The 16,888-nt window shown below is 34.1% G+C and overlaps 1 pseudogene; it reads left to right on the plus strand.

The window, feature by feature from the left end:
* Positions 1-228: 228 nt before the first annotated feature.
* On the plus strand, positions 229-4,047 carry LOC120091429 (CEN-like protein 2; annotated as a pseudogene).
* The last annotated feature ends 12,841 nt before the right edge of the window (positions 4,048-16,888 follow it).

A 16,888-nucleotide genomic window follows, 5' to 3' on the forward strand; every position in this document is an offset into this window, starting at 1 on the left:
AACCTTCACTTTATTACCAAGAAATACCAAGCAACATCTATAGCTATTAAATGAGCCTTTCAAAAACACTATAAATACCAACACCAAAGCTTGAGCTTTCTAAAGCACAAAGAGAAAAAGAAAAGGAAAAAAAAGACCCTAATTAGGATCTAAAAAACAGTGTTTTTCTAAATCCAAAAGCTTTTTTTCTTCCTTTAATTTTGTGAGTTGTGTTTGAAAAATTAAGAAATGGCAAGATCAAAAATGTCATCAGTGCCTCTTGTTGCTGGGAGAGTGATAGGAGATGTTATTGATTCTTTCACTTAAAGCATGAAGATGTGTGTTTTTTATAGTAATAATAAGCAAGTTTTCAATGGTTTGGGAGGAGACTTGAGATCTTTCTTCACTCTGGTTTGGTTTTTTCTTTTTTTCTCCCTTTTTTCAAGATTTGACAGACCCAATTGCTTCTCTCTTTACTCATTACGGATATGAATCAATGATTTATTTAAGGTTCGAGTCTCTCGCTCTGCATGTTGAAGAAAAGAAAAGTTAAGATTTTGAGTTGTTTGGTCTATCAATCTAAGTATAAATATTAATTATATCAATAAAAAAAAGTTTAGATATTCAAATTTATGTCTTGCAAGTTGAATACTTTTTTTAAAAAAAAGAAAAAAAAAAGTAAATATTTTTTAGATTTTTCTATTTATAAGAATTTTCCTTTTTGATTATTTGTTAGACTTATACGAGTTTTCAAGCTCACAAAGAAAAAAAAAAGATTAAATTTACCACAACCTTTTTCACTAGACATAGTTTAGTGTGTATATCAGCGTCTATCAGCGATAAACTTCTATCAATTTCTGTTATTGATAGATACTGATGAACTTCTATCAGTCTCTATAAAAGAATATTAAAATTTTATTACTTTGTGTAAATAATTTCACTTATTTTTCTATTTTTGAAAATCCCCCTATATATTTCTTCTCTCGTGAATTTGTTCAATGCTTACAACATCGATATTTTCTTAAGAAATTGTAGGTTTTGAATTCTCTTTTTCATATTTGTGACGTTGTTCCTTCTCTTAATGTTTTCATTAACTTGATTTATTATTATTATTATTTTCAGATTATGACGGACCCAGACGTTCCTAGGCCAAATGATCCTTATTTAAGGGAGCATTTACACTGGTAATTAAAAATTTACATATGAGTTGATTTTTTTTAAGGCTATATATACATGTGATGAAGTTATATTACATATATTACATGTGCATGTGACACCAACCAAATTAAATTTGACTTTTTTGTTTTTGGAGTACAATATGGAGTATGGGAATTTGAACCTGCAATGTCAAATGAAATTTGATTTTGAAGAATAATTATGCGAGAATCGATGTAATATTTGTCGTTACTGGATTATGAAAGTATTTTGGATTTTGGCTAATTTTGCAGATTATTCTTTCATTTCCCTCTTGCCTAGAATTTTTTGGTCTTATTTGGGATTTATTTGGTTATATGTTTAGTTTATTTTTGGAAGAAAACTTTGAAAATAATCTAATATTTGCCTCTTACATTTATTAAAATTAAAAAAAATTCTTTTATAGAGAAAAGAAATACATGTATTTTAATAGTTGGAAGATCCCTTTTATTTACCTGCAATATAGTAATTTATTCTGCATTCACTAAAGGCATAATTACTGGATTGTCCTCCTTATTTGCTATATCTTAATTGAGGGTATATTTGTCAACATGTCCTCCTTATTAGCATTTTTTAAGTTAAACAAATGTAACTTTCAATTTTAAGGAATGTTAATATAAGTGTCCTTTCCATTTGTCAAAGAACCAATGAAATCTTCCTCTTAAATTTGATTTTTTTTTTGACAACCTCAAAATTGATAGTACAAACTTATTAAAATAGATTAAAATATCAAAAAATATCGAAAAATAATCTATATCCATGAAATTTCTAAAAAAAAATATAAGAACAAATCAATTTATAAGAACAAATCAATAGGAAAAAACTCCCTTCTTGGTTTCTTATTTATTTATTTATTTACTTATTATTTTTTAACTTTAGCATCTGAAAGCATAATCAAAAGTTACTAAGGATAACTTTCGCAATTTAGATTATGTTTTACATTTTCAGATTGGTTGAGTTCAGCGAATATATGTTTGACAGACAACCCAAATTCTATTTTTGAAAATTGTTGAGATTATGTAATCCAAACACTGCAAATTCTAAAAGCAATATTTTTATGTTTTCTTTGTATCCATAATTTGAATTTTAAAATTTTAAATGCAAAATTATATTTGATAAAGATAAAAAATATTTAGAAATATAAAATGTCATGTATAAACCTAATTCATTTTAAAAAATAAAAAAATGTATTATGTAATGTATTCTAAATTAAATTACGTTAAGTTTCAAGTTTCGTCCCTATGGTTTGGATAAAATTAAAAGTTAGTTCATATGATTTTAACATTTAGAATTTAGTTCCTACAGTTTAATAGTTCATATGGTTTTTTAAATCCTCTTAAATAGCTCCTACCATATGAACTATTCATTAAGAAACTTTTATCAAATCATAGGGGGTAAATTATAATTATAAACAATAAGGGTAAATTATAATTATAAACAATAAGACTTAAATTTTAACTTACTCTAAACCGTAGGTACCAAAATTTTAATTTTTTCTATAAATTATATTATATTACAAAATAATAATTATACAATTTTTTAACATAAAATATATTCATAAATAAATTAATAATAATTTATTGTCAACTAACATTTATTAACTATAACTAGTTTGCAATTGTTTAGATTATAATTCAGTTTCTAAATTTTGCTACCAAACATATATCTAAAACCATGAAATCCAAATTTGTTTTCATTTAATCCTTTGTTTCAAATTTCTGCTTTCAAATTCTCTACCAAATAGATCCTAAATAGTTTTAATTGTGAAACCTCTATTGCAGGATCGTAACAGATATCCCTGGCACTACAGACGCCACATTCGGTAACTTTTCCTACCAAATATATATATTCAAAATAAATAATAATAATAACAAACTTTCTTCTAAAAAAATAAAAAATAAAAAAATAAAAAACTTTCTAGAGGGGAGATTAGAAGAAAAACTTTTTAAATATATACATATATTGTCTATTTCCTTTCCTTTTTAGCTTTGGTTTATACCACCTTTAAGAGAAACTATTAGGTACAGACTAATTTCATGCTCTGCATAAAAAAATTTATAAAGAAAAAATCATGTTTAAAAAGACGACTTGCTACCTGACAATTTTTTGGACAATTTCTTGTGCAGCTTATATTTAAAAAGACCACCCTCAAGTATTTTCTTTATAAAAAAGTTTTTTTTTTTAAAGAAAACTCCCTCATTGGATTCTTATTTATTTATTTTTTTTTATTATTATTGAGATCAAAACATCTAGGTTAATAACATAAGATTTGTGTCAAGTTAACTTATGGTGATATTGCCCTTTCTTCTTGAGTTTTGTGGGGGAAAAAACGTAAGATTTAAAAAAAAAAACTCCAATTAAAGATTAAAAGAAACTGAAATTTTATTTCCTAGTTTTCTAAATATTTTTAATTAAAAAAATTTTAATCGATAAATTAAAGATTAAAAGAAATTGAAATTTTTACATACAAGTTAGAAAAGGGCGAGAGCTCCATCCTTTTCCATCCTTTTCCTTCTTAATTAAATAGATTTTTCTTATAATGAGAAAGAGAATAAACTCAAAACTGTTTATTTACAATTCATATAAATATATCTTAACTATTAAGCTAATATTAAAACCAATAAATTTTATAAATGGGTTTTTGAATGAAACACAGGGAGGGAGATAGTAAGTTACGAGATTCCAATGCCAAACATAGGAATCCACAAGTTTGTTTTTGTTCTATTCAAGCAAAAACGAAGACAGTCAGTGAATCCACCCTCTTCAAGGGATTATTTCAACACCCGAGCCTTTGCCGCCAACAACGATCTGGGTCTCTCTGTTACTATCATCTAGTTCAATGCCCAAAGAGAAACTTCCGCCAGACGACGCTAAAACTGCCATTTTGCGACCGTCGGAGTGGACCCAAATAGAAGAGGAGAAAAAGGGAAAAAAAATTAATATACAATCTGAGTCTTTCTTTTTCCTTGAAAATAATAATCACTTTCTATATATCGTGATATAGAAGGAAGGGAGAGAGATGTTCAGATTTGTATATTAGAAAAATATATATTTGCATGAGGGGGAATAATTTGGATATGCAAAAAGGAGGAGTACGGCATCGTTTTCTTTTCCTTTTTGGTGTGTTTTTAGTTGTGTGTTATTAATATATTTTGCATATTCATATAGATGGATGTGCTAATGAATTTAGTTTCAGAGATGATTTACCATTACCACAGTTAGTATTTAGTTTTCAAATTAAGATATATGAAAAGGTCCACTTGCTAACGGTTTTATTTTTATATTTTTCATTTCTTGCTTTTTTTATTTTATTTTGGTTTTTGTTTATGTTTCTTTTCCAAGGCTCCGTTTAAGATTATTGTGGCTTTTAAAATAATTGTTGGTAGTTGTGCTTTTAGAAACATCAGCTATGAAAAGAAGTAAAAGAGTGTTTGGTAAATTCCAGCTTAAACTTGAAAAAGTAGGTTAGAGTGTTCGGTAAATAAATACAAAAATATATTATTTTAGATATAATAATTAAAATAGACTTATAATAAACCTTTTTAATTTTTTTTTGTAATTTAAAATTTTAAATAATTGTTTAGTATGATAAATTATATCTTTTATAGATTAATTTTTAAATATTAAGGAAAATAGCTTTATTTTTAAAAAAATGAATATGGTATACTTTTTTTTTTCAAAAAATGATGTATTTAACTCATAAAATATAGAAAATAGATTTGATTGGGTGAGAAATAGTTAAATATATAAAATAAAGGTTCTTTTTAAAGTATAGAATTGAAACTAAATATTAATTAAAAATTCTAACTAATTTTAGGAGAATCTAAAAGCTAGAAGGATACTGCTTTTAAAGTCAACGTAAAATTAACGCGTTTTAAAAAGTGTTTTTTAACAGTAAATTAGTTTTTAGCAAACGGTTGAGATTTTTTCCAAATAGTTTTTTGACACGGCTAACGTTAAATGTAGCTTTAGCAAAGTTGAAAAATTGCATTTGGTAGCCTACAAAGCATAGCTCAATTGGCATAGTGTTCATACTATCGGTATTCTATTGGGAAAAAAAAAAATAGGATAAGGAACCATTCCTTGTGTTTATGTTTTCTGAAATTTTTAATTAAAAATATAAAAATTTTCATGAAAACAATATTTTGAAATTAAACATTGAAAATTGATCTTTTATATTTATAATACATTTCAAAAGAAAATTCAAGGGTGTGATTGGTTTAACCTTTCAATTATTTAATTTTACAAATAAATCATTTTGAAAAAATTTGAAATGTTTGGCATCCAATCAAAATAGTTTTTAAAGTGTATTTTAACTAGTTCTTATCAAAAGAGTTTAAATAAAAAATGAACTTTTTATATTAACATTTTTTTCTCTAGTCAATCCAAACAGGCCTAAAAATTATTGAAAATACGTTGCAACAAATTAGAAACCGATTTCCCTGGGTTGCAATCCATGGAGGCAACTTGAGATCTTTCTTCACTCTGGGGACCTGTCTGTTCTAGGAGCTGGGAACTCAATCAACAAGATGGAATTTACTTCTTTCCCGAAGTAGGGATAAATAGAGAGATTACTCCCTTAAGGCCTGATTCTGGGGCTTGAACATAGTGTCCACAGCTTCTCTTTAGAAGATAGGACTTAGTCATAGTAAGACTATGACGTATGTTTATTAGAGGGATCAGTGGTACTTAAAGAGTTAGATGTAACTACAGGGGCATAACGGTTATTGGCCCAACTGTACTTACGAGCGATCTGTGAAGGGTTGTCGCACTGTTGATTGGTTAAGATGGACACATAATATATCTGTGGTAAGGAGAGTTCAGTTGTTGATCTTTAGTGGAGTATCTGGCAGTTAACGGATGGTGGATCCCGTGACTAAAGAGTTTAGTCGGTTATTCATGTACCGTTGGAGCTTCGAGCTACAGGTCCATAAGGTCCCCTTGATAGCTTAATGGATTCAGTTGAGATTCAGTTCTTGGTGTTGATTTGAAATGTTCAAATTGACAAGAGGTATTTTGATTATATATGATATAATCGATTTGATGTATGAGATACATCTAGTGATGGATTAATGTAAATGAGATTTACATTAAGTACCATGGAATAGAAAAAGAACTATGGTTTATATGTTTCGTGAGATGAAATATTAAAACTATAGGTTATAAATATAGTATGATAAGTTGGTTATCATTTATATTTATAATATTATTAATTATTGGATAATTAATTCTTTTTCTTTAATAACCAATTAAGTGGGTGGTTATTGGTGGTTCTTAGTATCCGTGAGTTAAAAGGAAATTTTTTTTCCTAATTTTAGTAAGTTTTTCATAAAAGTTTTTTGATATTTCTCTCGGCAAAAAGAATCTCACGGAGTTTTCAAGTAAATATAGATTTACTAAATGACAGCTTAGGCGAGCTAAACGATCGTGCAGTGGCGAGCTAAACGATTGTACAGTATTTACTAAACGATCGCATAACTTTTGCTAGACGATCGCTTTAAACGATCGTGTAATGCTCAACAACTCTTGTTAAGGTATTGGGCTCTTCAACAACGCTTCTTGAAGATTCAGCAGTTTCATTGGAAAGTTCTTTTAACACTATCTTATTGCGGGGCTTATGCTCCCTTATGTGGTCCTCTTCTAAAAAGGTAGCGTTTTTCGATACAAATACTTTATTATCTTCAGGATTATAGAAGTGACCACCTCTCATTCCTTTAGGGTGGCCTACAAATAGACAAAATTTTGAACAAGATTCCAATTTCTTAGGATTTTCCTCAAGCACATTTGTTGAGCAACCCCAGATCCTGAAATGGCATAAACTACCTTTACGACCATTCCTTAATTCCAAAGGTGTTCCAGTAACACTTTTGGATGGAACACAATTCAAAATGTAAGCTATTGTTTGTACTGTATAACCCCAAAACGAGTCAAGTAAGAAACAATAACTCATCATAGACCGAACCATATTCAACAGGGTTCTATTTCTCCTTTTTGATACACCATTCTACTGAGGTGTACCAAATGCTGAGAATTGGGATACAATTCCATGCTCAATCAAATAGTCTTAGAATTTTAAATCCATATACTCTTCATCTCGATCAAATTGAAATGTTTGAATTGTTTTATTTAATGCATTTTCAACTTCAGTCTTGTACTCCTTGAACTTTTCAAGGGTTTCAGACTTATGTTACATTAAATAAACATACTCATATTTGGAATAATCATTAATAAAAGTGATGAAATATTCAAACCCTCCTCTTGCCTTAACATTCATCGGACCAAGAGGTTTGAATGTACACGTTGTAAGGATTCTTTGGCCCTGTGACCTTTTCCAGAAAAAGATCTTTTAGTCATTTTGCCTACAGGGCATAACTCACATACAGGTAAAGAATTTTCTTCTAACTCACTTAGAAATTCATTCTTGACCAGTCTCTCAATTCTATTAAGATTTATGTGTCCCAATCTTAGGTGCCAAAGATGGGAATGTTCTTTAGGAAAAAAATTTATGTCTTTTATTCTGAGTTACCGCAGTTTTAAATAGTTTAGTATTTAGGAATGTTTTTATTGCTAAAAATCTTAGCACATAAAGATTATTTTGAGATTTTCAGAACAAATATATACTCCATTTTTGTAAACAAACACTTTATTTACGTTAAAAGATAATGACTGGTTCTGTTCAAGCAAACATTTTACAGAAAATAAGGTTCCTTTCCAAGCTAGGACTCATATATACATTATCAATTAGAATATATGAAATCTGAAAGTAAAGTCGAAGTCCTTCCATTGCCGTAGTTGAGATAACATGCCCAGTTCCAACATGCATCGTCATCTCCCTAGCCTCCAATTGCTGCCAGGAACTAATTCTTTGTAATGAAGAACAAATGTGGTTAGTGGCACCTAAATCTATTATCCAGGCAGAATCATCATTCCCCACTAAGCAAGTTTTCAATATAAGTAAATTCTCCTTGCTTGGCCTTCTTCTATTTCGCCAAGTACTTGGTACAATTGCTTCTCCAATGTCCATCTTGGTTGTAATGGCAACCAATTCCCTTTGCAGCCTTGACCTTCTTGCCTTTTTGGAGAGCAGCTGGTAGGTTAGCTTTCCCCTTTCCACCTTTCTTCTATTTCCATTTTTTGATGCCTAAAGAGGAAGGTACATACTTAGTTCCAGAGGTCGAACCTCTAAAGAACTTTTTGGAGGATGAGGCAACATTTGCCTCACTCTTCTTCTCCTTGACTTTCATCAAGGATTGGAAAGTCTACAGCTCATTGAGCTAAGTGGTTAGGATGTAGCCAATTCTGTTCATAACAGCATTGCTAAGGAACTATAGGAAACTTTCAGGTAATGTTTCCAAGATGAAGCTAACTTGACTGGCCTCATTAATAACAAACTTGTTCATCTCAACCACATTAAATTGGACCGCCATGTTGAAACTTTATTCACAAATAGAGGCCCTTCTTCCATACAGGCATCAAAGATGAATTTAAGAGCGTTATGCCTTATTTGAGCGGACGGTTGTCCAAGAAATCCTTGCAGGGACTCTATGATCTCACAAGTAGTGAGCATAGGCTCATGCTTCCTTGCCAAAACTCTAGAAAGGCTTGCCAAGATAGATGGTCGAACCTTTTCATTTACCCGTACCCAACGTTCGTATGCTTCCCAAACATTTCAAGTGGCATTTTGAGCTAGGATTGAAGAACATTCCTCCACAGGAAAAATCTTAAGCCATTGATGATCAAAACTGTATTGGTTGTGTTTTTCTGTAACGATCGGATCCTTACACATTATGATCCGACCGCTACGACATGCATACTTAGACTTTTCTATCATGAGATGAGTTTTGGTTAAAATTTCAAAGAACATATCTAAATTTTATTAATTAGATAGAAAAACTATATAAAAAGTTTATTTATCAAAACACCAGGATCCATAAAACATTAGCGTGGTGGTACAAAATGCACGTGCCTATAATAGTGAGTTTGATGGTTGGCCATTTGAGCGACGTCCAATTCTGCCATCTACGCTGTGTCCTTACCTACAAAGTCTGTAAAATATAGGATGAGTACATAATATACCTAGTAAGTAGTTCTCACGTAGGGTAGTGACCAAATGCACAATCACAAGCAACATGTCATGAAAACATATGGTTGGGACCGAAAACGTATAATAACATGTGGTGGTCGGTTATGCTTCCAACATAAATCTCTCCACCCTGATAGGAAGATGAGGACCTAAACGAAAACTAACCCATCTGATGATTAGCGGGTCATGCAGTCAGTAGGGCCAGAGTCGCATCCAACATCAACCATTAGCATAAACGTTATGCTTCCAACATAAATCTCTCTGCCCTGATAGGAAGATGAGGACCTAAGCGAAAACTAACCCATCTGATGATTAGCGAGTCATGCAGTCAGTAGGGCTAGAGTCGCATCCAACATCAACCATTAGCGTAATATTGGACTAGAGGGGTGCAACCATACATACCCTGCCAGCCCTGGAATCATAAATTTCTCCGCCTTGATAGGAAGATGAGGACTTAAGCGGAAACTAACCCATCTGATGATTAGTGGGTCATGCAATCAGTAGGGTCAGAGTCACATCCAACATCAACCATTAGCATAACCATAAGATTAGACTGGAAGCATAACTTACACCTAATTAAAACTTGATTTTAACGTAATCGTGAACAAACATAATGCATGGGGTCCCTTGTAGAGAAACGTGTTCTAAACATGTAATGCAATATAACAATTAACATAACCATGCAACATAATAAAGGTACACTACCATAGAACACTTAAAAGAGGGTGAGATAAACTACTTACCTTGACTGTGATCTAATTATTCCTTATTATTCTTTATGATTTTATCAACAGAGTTTTCCCTTTTTAAATCAAACGAAGAAATTTGGGCAGCACTTTACCCGAGCTTTTCTCTTTTAATCTCACAGAACTTCCTCACTCACACTTACTTTTTCACACGATTCTTTGTTACTGAGATTTGTTTGAGAATGGGTTAAATCTTCGGCAAAGGGTCCTATTTATAGTAGTTTTCAGCTTCTCAGTGTGACAAATCATCCTACAAGTGGCTTCTTTAGAATTACTGAGGGTTTAAGGATTCCTCTCAATAAGACACCTAATCTTGACTAACGTTTGCCCTTACGTCATCATTCTTTGTTTGTATTCAATTTTAGGGTTTTTCTATGTATAGTCTATAAGATCGTGGCCAAATTCAACGCATAATCCACGCTCCTGTCCAAATCTCGCTCTCTCCAGCTTTCTCGCTGGTTTGGCTCTCGCTCCCGCTCCCACTCTTGCTCTCGCTTTCGCTCTCGCTCTCTCTCCTGCTTCCGCTCTTTTCTACTGTCTCGCTAAGAATCTCGCTCTCTTTACTCTCGCTCTCTCCAATGTTCTCTCCAATCTCGCTAGTTTTCATGTGTGGTTGCCTTCACTGCTTGTGGATTCCACTTCCTCTTTTTAACTCTTTCAAATTTTAAGAGTATATGGGCATTCACCTCCAATTCTTCCAATGAGTAGTGTCCAAACAAAAGTTATCTACTGCCCGTTGTCTCCTGAATTAGCTAGCATCCAACTTCCAATTAATCCTCTCTGATTCTGCTCCCTTATTCATTATTTTTGGATAATGAATAAATTTCCAATTAATCCAATAAATTTCTAATTTCCAATTCTTCATTTTTTTTCCTTCTAAATTTCCACCCCTTTAAATAAAATTTCATCCTGCTTAATATTTGACATTTAATTTCCTGTATGCGTACAAATCTGGGTCGTTACATTCTTCCCCCCTTAAGAACTTTCGTCCTCGAAAGTTTCTTGGTTCTTAAAAAGATAAAGATATTTGTCTTTCATCTCGTCTTCTCGTTCTCATGTAGCTTCTTCTACTTGATGATTTTTTTCTAGAGAACCTTCACTAAACTTATTTCCCGATTACGAAGCGATTTCTTCTCTCTTGCTATCATCCAGAGTCTCCTCCTATTCAAAGTTTTCACTTATTTGTCGAGGTTCATAATTTACTTCATGTGATGGGTCAAACACGTATTTTCGAAGCATCGATACATGGAAGACATTATGTATTGTAGAAAGTGTGGGTGGTAATGCCAATCGGTAAGCTACTTGGCCAATACGTTCTAATATTTCAAAGGGTCCAATGTAACGAGGGTTAAGCTTGCCTTTTCGTCTGAAATGCATAATGCCCTTCATTGGTGCTACCTTTAGAAATACGTGATCTTCTATTTTGAATTCCAGCTCTTTTCGACGGATATCAACACAATTCTTCTGTCTGTTTTGAGCTGTTCGCATTCTTTCTCGAATTAGCTTAATTGACTATGATGTTTGCTGCACCAATTCAGGTCCTAGTAGTGTTCGCTCCCCGACTTCATCCCAATGTACAGGGGATCTGCATTTCTTTCTGTATAATGCTTCGAAGGGAGTCATACCAATTGTCACCTGATAACTATTATTATAAGCAAATTCTATAAGAAGTATCTGCGAATCCCATGCTCCAGTAAAATCCAAAGTACATGCCCTCAACATGTCTTCTAGGATTTGATTTACTCGTTCTGTTTGGCCATCAGTTTGTGGGTGGAAGGCTGTGTTAAAATTTAGCTGTGTGTCCATTGCTTTCTGTAAACTTTTCCAGAACTTGGAGACGAAACGAGGGTCTCGATCTGAAACAATCGATATTGGGATTCCATGTAACCGGATGACCTCTTTTAAGTACATTTGAGCTAGTGCTTCCGTAGTGTGAGTAGTTTTGCATGGTAGAAAGTGGGCCGATTTGGTGAGTCGATCTACAATCACCCAAATCATGTTGTGGCCTTTAACAGTTCTCGAGAGTCCTGAGATGAAGTCCATAGAAATATGTTCCCATTTCCATTCTGGAACATTTAGAGGTCGGAGGAGTCCTTGTGGTCGTTGCGTAGAGCTTTCACCTGTTGACAAACCAAACATTTACTTACATAGTCGGCTATATCCTTTTTCATGTTACCCCACCAGTAATGTGTTTTCAAGTCTCGATACATTTTGGTACTCCCAGGATGTATTGAAAAGCATGATTCATGAGCTTCTTTCAATAGTTCTTTCTTGATTTTTTTCATCATCTGGTACACATAGACGTCCACGATAGAGGAGTGTAGAGTCTGGGGCTGTAGAGAATTGACTGGTTTCTCCATTCTCTGATTGTCGTTGTTTGTCTAGGTATTTGTCTACTTGTTGTGCATCAATTATCCTTTGCCTTAATGCAGGTATTACAATTAACGCTGCTATTTGAGTTGTGAAGGTTTCTGGTATTAGTGAGATCTCAGCTCTTTCAAGATCATTTATTATGTGTTTGGAGATGGTACTTAGAGCTGCTGTATGTGCTGACTTTCTGCTAAGAGCATCAGCAACAATGTTAGCTTTTCCTGGATGATAGAGGATCTCACAGTCATAGTCTTTGACTAATTCTAACCATCTTCGTTGCCCCATATTTAACTCTTTTTGGGTAAAGAAGTACTTAAGGCTTTTATGATCTGTATAAAATTGGATCTTTTCCCCATATAAGTAATGTCTCCATATCTTTAAGGCAAAGACTACGACAGCTAATTCCAAGTCATGAACGGGATAATTTTGTTCATAAGGTTTTAGTTGTCTTGAAGCATATGCTATTACCTTTCCGTGTTGTTCCATACATAACCAAGCCCCTTCTTCGATGCGTCACCGTATATAGTTAAACCCCCTGATCCGTCAGGTATGGTGAAAATAGGGGTTGTGGTCAACTTTTCTTTTAGTTCCTAGAAGCTTGGCTCACATGCTTGGTTCCAGACAAAAGGATTATTCTGCTTCGTGAGGTTGGTTAAGGGTAATGCTATACTTGAGAAATTCTTCACAAATCGTCTATAATATCCTGCTAATCCAGGGAAGCTGCGCACTTTGCTGACTGTTGTTGGGCGAGGCCACTTGCTAACTGTTTCAGTCTTAGCAGGATCCACTGAGATTCCTTCTTGCTTTACAATATGCCCTAGGTAGGCAACTTTTCGCGTCCAAAACTCACACTTGGAGAATTTGGCATACAACTTTTCAGTTCTTAATATGGAAAGGACATTCCTAAGATGTTTTTCATGTTCTGCCTCAGACTTGGAATAGACCAAAATATCATCTATAAATATGACCATGAAGTTATCAAGATGGTCCTTAAAAATTCTATTCATCAAGTCCATGAAGGCTGCTGGGGCATTCGTTAATCCAAAGGGCATCACAACGAATTCATAATGCCCATAGCTTGTTCGGAAAGTAGTCTTGGGTATATCCGACTCCTTGTTTCGTAGTTAATGATATCAAGATCGTAAGTCTATTTTGGAGAATACTGAGACTCCTTGTATTTGGTCAAATAGGTCATCAATGCGTGGGAGTGGATACTTATTCTTTATTGTCAACTTATTCAACTCCCGATAATCTATACATAAACGCATTGATCCGTCCTTTTTCTTAACAAATAAAACAGGTGCTCCCCATGGAGACACGCTAGGGTGTATAAATCCTTTATCTAACAATTCTTGTAATTGCATTTTGAGTTCTTTTAATTCCGCAGGTGCCATTCTATATGGTGCTTTAGATATTGGTTCAGTTCCGGGAATTAGATCTATACAAAATTCTATTCCTCAATTCGGTGGTAAACCCGGTAGCTCTTCTGGGAATACATCTTCAAATTCTCTTATTACAGGGATGGCCTTAATTTCATCCTTTTGGTTTCGTAAATCTACTATGCTTGCTAAATATGCCCAAGCTCTATGGTTGAGCAAATGTTTAGTTTTTAAGACTAAAATTATTCTTGGGACTGATTGTGTGTTAGAACTCTTAAACTTAAACTTGGTTCCTGTTGGAAAGGCGAATATGACCTCTTTATTATGGCAATCTATGCTTGCATAGTTTGCTGCTAACCATTCCATACCTAGTATTATGTGAAAATCACTTATGTCTAGGATGATAAGGGTCACCCCTAGTTTATGTCATGATACTGACAATTCACAGTTTTCTACTGAGTGGGCCAACATAGATACTCCGGTAGGAATAGCTACGAATTGAATGTAGCCTAAGGGCTTTGATGTTAATTGAGCATGTTGTGCAAATGTTGTAGAAATGAATGAATGACTAGAGCCCGAATCAAATAAAGTGAAGGCATAATACCCGAGGATGGGTAATGTACCTGTAACCACTGCATCTTGATCCTCTACCTCTTGACGTGTAACAGCAAACACCCGTCCTTTTTGTTGTTAGGTAACCTTGTTACTAGTAGACTGGGTGGTCTGGGCAGTTGATACTTGGTTGATGAACTTTGGGCAAGCCTTTGTATAGTGACCTGTTTGGCCGCAGTTGAAACACACCCTTATGTTCCAAAAACATTGCCCTTGATGGTGTTTTCCACAATTTCTACACTTAGAATATGTGAATGTTCGGCTATCCTGTTGTGACTGTATGCCTTGAGTGCTTTGGGAAATTTTTGCTTGCTGTAGTGAACGTTGGAAGCCTTAAGCCTTAGCTAGGATTGAAGAACATTCCTCTAGAGGGAGAAATGCATTGGAGTACCGACGTGTATCATGCACCCGAATTTACATATAGTAATGTCCATCTCTTACCAAAAACAAGTCTATCCTTAAAATATTAATCGGTATTGCCCATGAATCTCAATGACCAAGAATTTGAAATTGAATTGACAAGGTAAAGAACTCTACAATATATAGAATATATGGAAGCTAAGGCTAAGGCCCTTCCTAAAGCCGATGGGGACGTAGTTTCTTGTTCAAATCCAAAGTCTTAAGTCTCCTCCCGGGCTAAGGCTATAGTTCCAAATCCGGAATCTTAAACAATTCCGCTTAATATAGCATAGCTTCTCATCTTATTCCGCTTAAAAGAAGAAATTGGAAAAAGAGATATGAACGGGGAGGAATAACCAATCGATGAAGGAACATGAAACCATTCTTTTTCAATAGAGGTACGAGAAACGGTTGGGGGCAATGAAGTAGGTGAAGTGGTTGGATTTTGCGAGCTGTTCCAACCACGGCTGGCTTGGCTTGCTGCAGCATCTCTTACTGGACATCTTGCTTGAAGCTCTGTTTCCGTGTCGATGACTTTTTTGGAATTCCGAGATGCGAAAAAGGGACCTTTCTCTAAGCCATTTAAAGTAGACAGGGATAAGGACAAGAGGCTCGCTACCGAGCTCGATACTTGGAATAGGACCCGCGATCATAGACCGATAACTTAATAGGCTCAAAAATCATATAATCTTGTATAGTCAAATAGTACTCAACATTATAGTAAACAGGGGCGTCACCCACTGACGCTATCCAGCTTGTATTTCTAGAATTAGAAATTCTAGAATCAAAATAATAAAAAAATGTGTCACTATATAATTTCGAATTTTGAGTTTCTAACTATAATTACAATTACTATTATATTATTCATTATAATAATAACTTGTTATAATTACCTTCCCCATTCCCGGGGTTGGGAGTTTTTTTCAAATATCGGGCAGCTGAATCTTATAGCTTGAGCTATTCTCCTTAAGCTCCGAGGACGAATCCGCTGTTAAAATTAAGTCTGCCTGTCTAGGACTAGATCTTGGTACCAGTCCATAACGATCAAAGTCGAATCGTGAACCCTTTTTCCACAGGTCCCAGACCCAGTCAACAACCACAATTCCATTATCATCAAGAGGCCTTCTCAGCCTATTGGACCTAGCAAGGAAAGCTGGAGTAGAATAGAACGCAAAAACGATTTATTCTTCTTCCACTATTCTTTTTTTTTCTTACGACACGACAATCAAATCGAGGTTTTCGGATTTTTCGAACAAAGCATCAATCTGCGGTTGCCCCTGCTCCTTACAGACCTTAAAGCTATTTCCGACTATTCGCCTATCCTACTACTAATACACCTGCTTCGGTCTGGTGTCCGAGCCAATTGGTCAGACGATGAAGAACATTCCTCCACAGGAAAAATCTTAAGCCATTGATGATCAAAACTATATTGGTTGTGTTTTTCTGTAACGACTGGATCCTTACACATTATGATCCGACCCCTACGACATGCATACTTAGACTTTTCTATCATGAAATTAGTTTTGGTGAAAATTTCAAAGAACATATCTAAATTTTTATTAATTAGATAGAAAAGCTATATAAAAAGTTTATTTATCAAAACACCAGGATCCATAAAACATTTGCGTGGTGGTACAAAATGCATATGCCTATGATAGTGAGTTTGATGGTTGGCCATTTGAGCGACGTCCAATTCTGCCATCTACGCTGTATCCTTACCTACAAAGTCTGTAAAAATATAGGATGAGTATATAATATACCCAGTAAGTAGTTCTCATATAGGGTAGTGACCAAATGCACAATCACAAGCAACATGTCATGAAAACATATTCTCGGGACCAAAAACGTATAATAACATGTGGCGATCGGTTATGCTTCCAACATAATCTCTCCGCCCTGATAGGAAGATGAGGACTTAAGCGAAAACTAACCCATCTGATGATTAGCGGGTTATGCAGTCAGTAGGGCCAGAGTCGCATCCAACATTAATCATTAACGTAAACGTAATATTGGACTAGAGAGGTGCAACTATACATACCCTGCCAGCCCATAAATTTCTCCGCCCTGATAGGAAGATGAGGACTTAAGCGGAAACTAAGCCATCTGATGATTAGCGGGTCATGCAG

The sequence above is a fragment of the Benincasa hispida genome, unplaced genomic scaffold (assembly GCF_027475165.1).
Source record: "Benincasa hispida cultivar pf3 unplaced genomic scaffold, pf3_genome.v1.1 HicScf1130, whole genome shotgun sequence".
Taxonomy (NCBI): domain Eukaryota; kingdom Viridiplantae; phylum Streptophyta; class Magnoliopsida; order Cucurbitales; family Cucurbitaceae; genus Benincasa; species Benincasa hispida.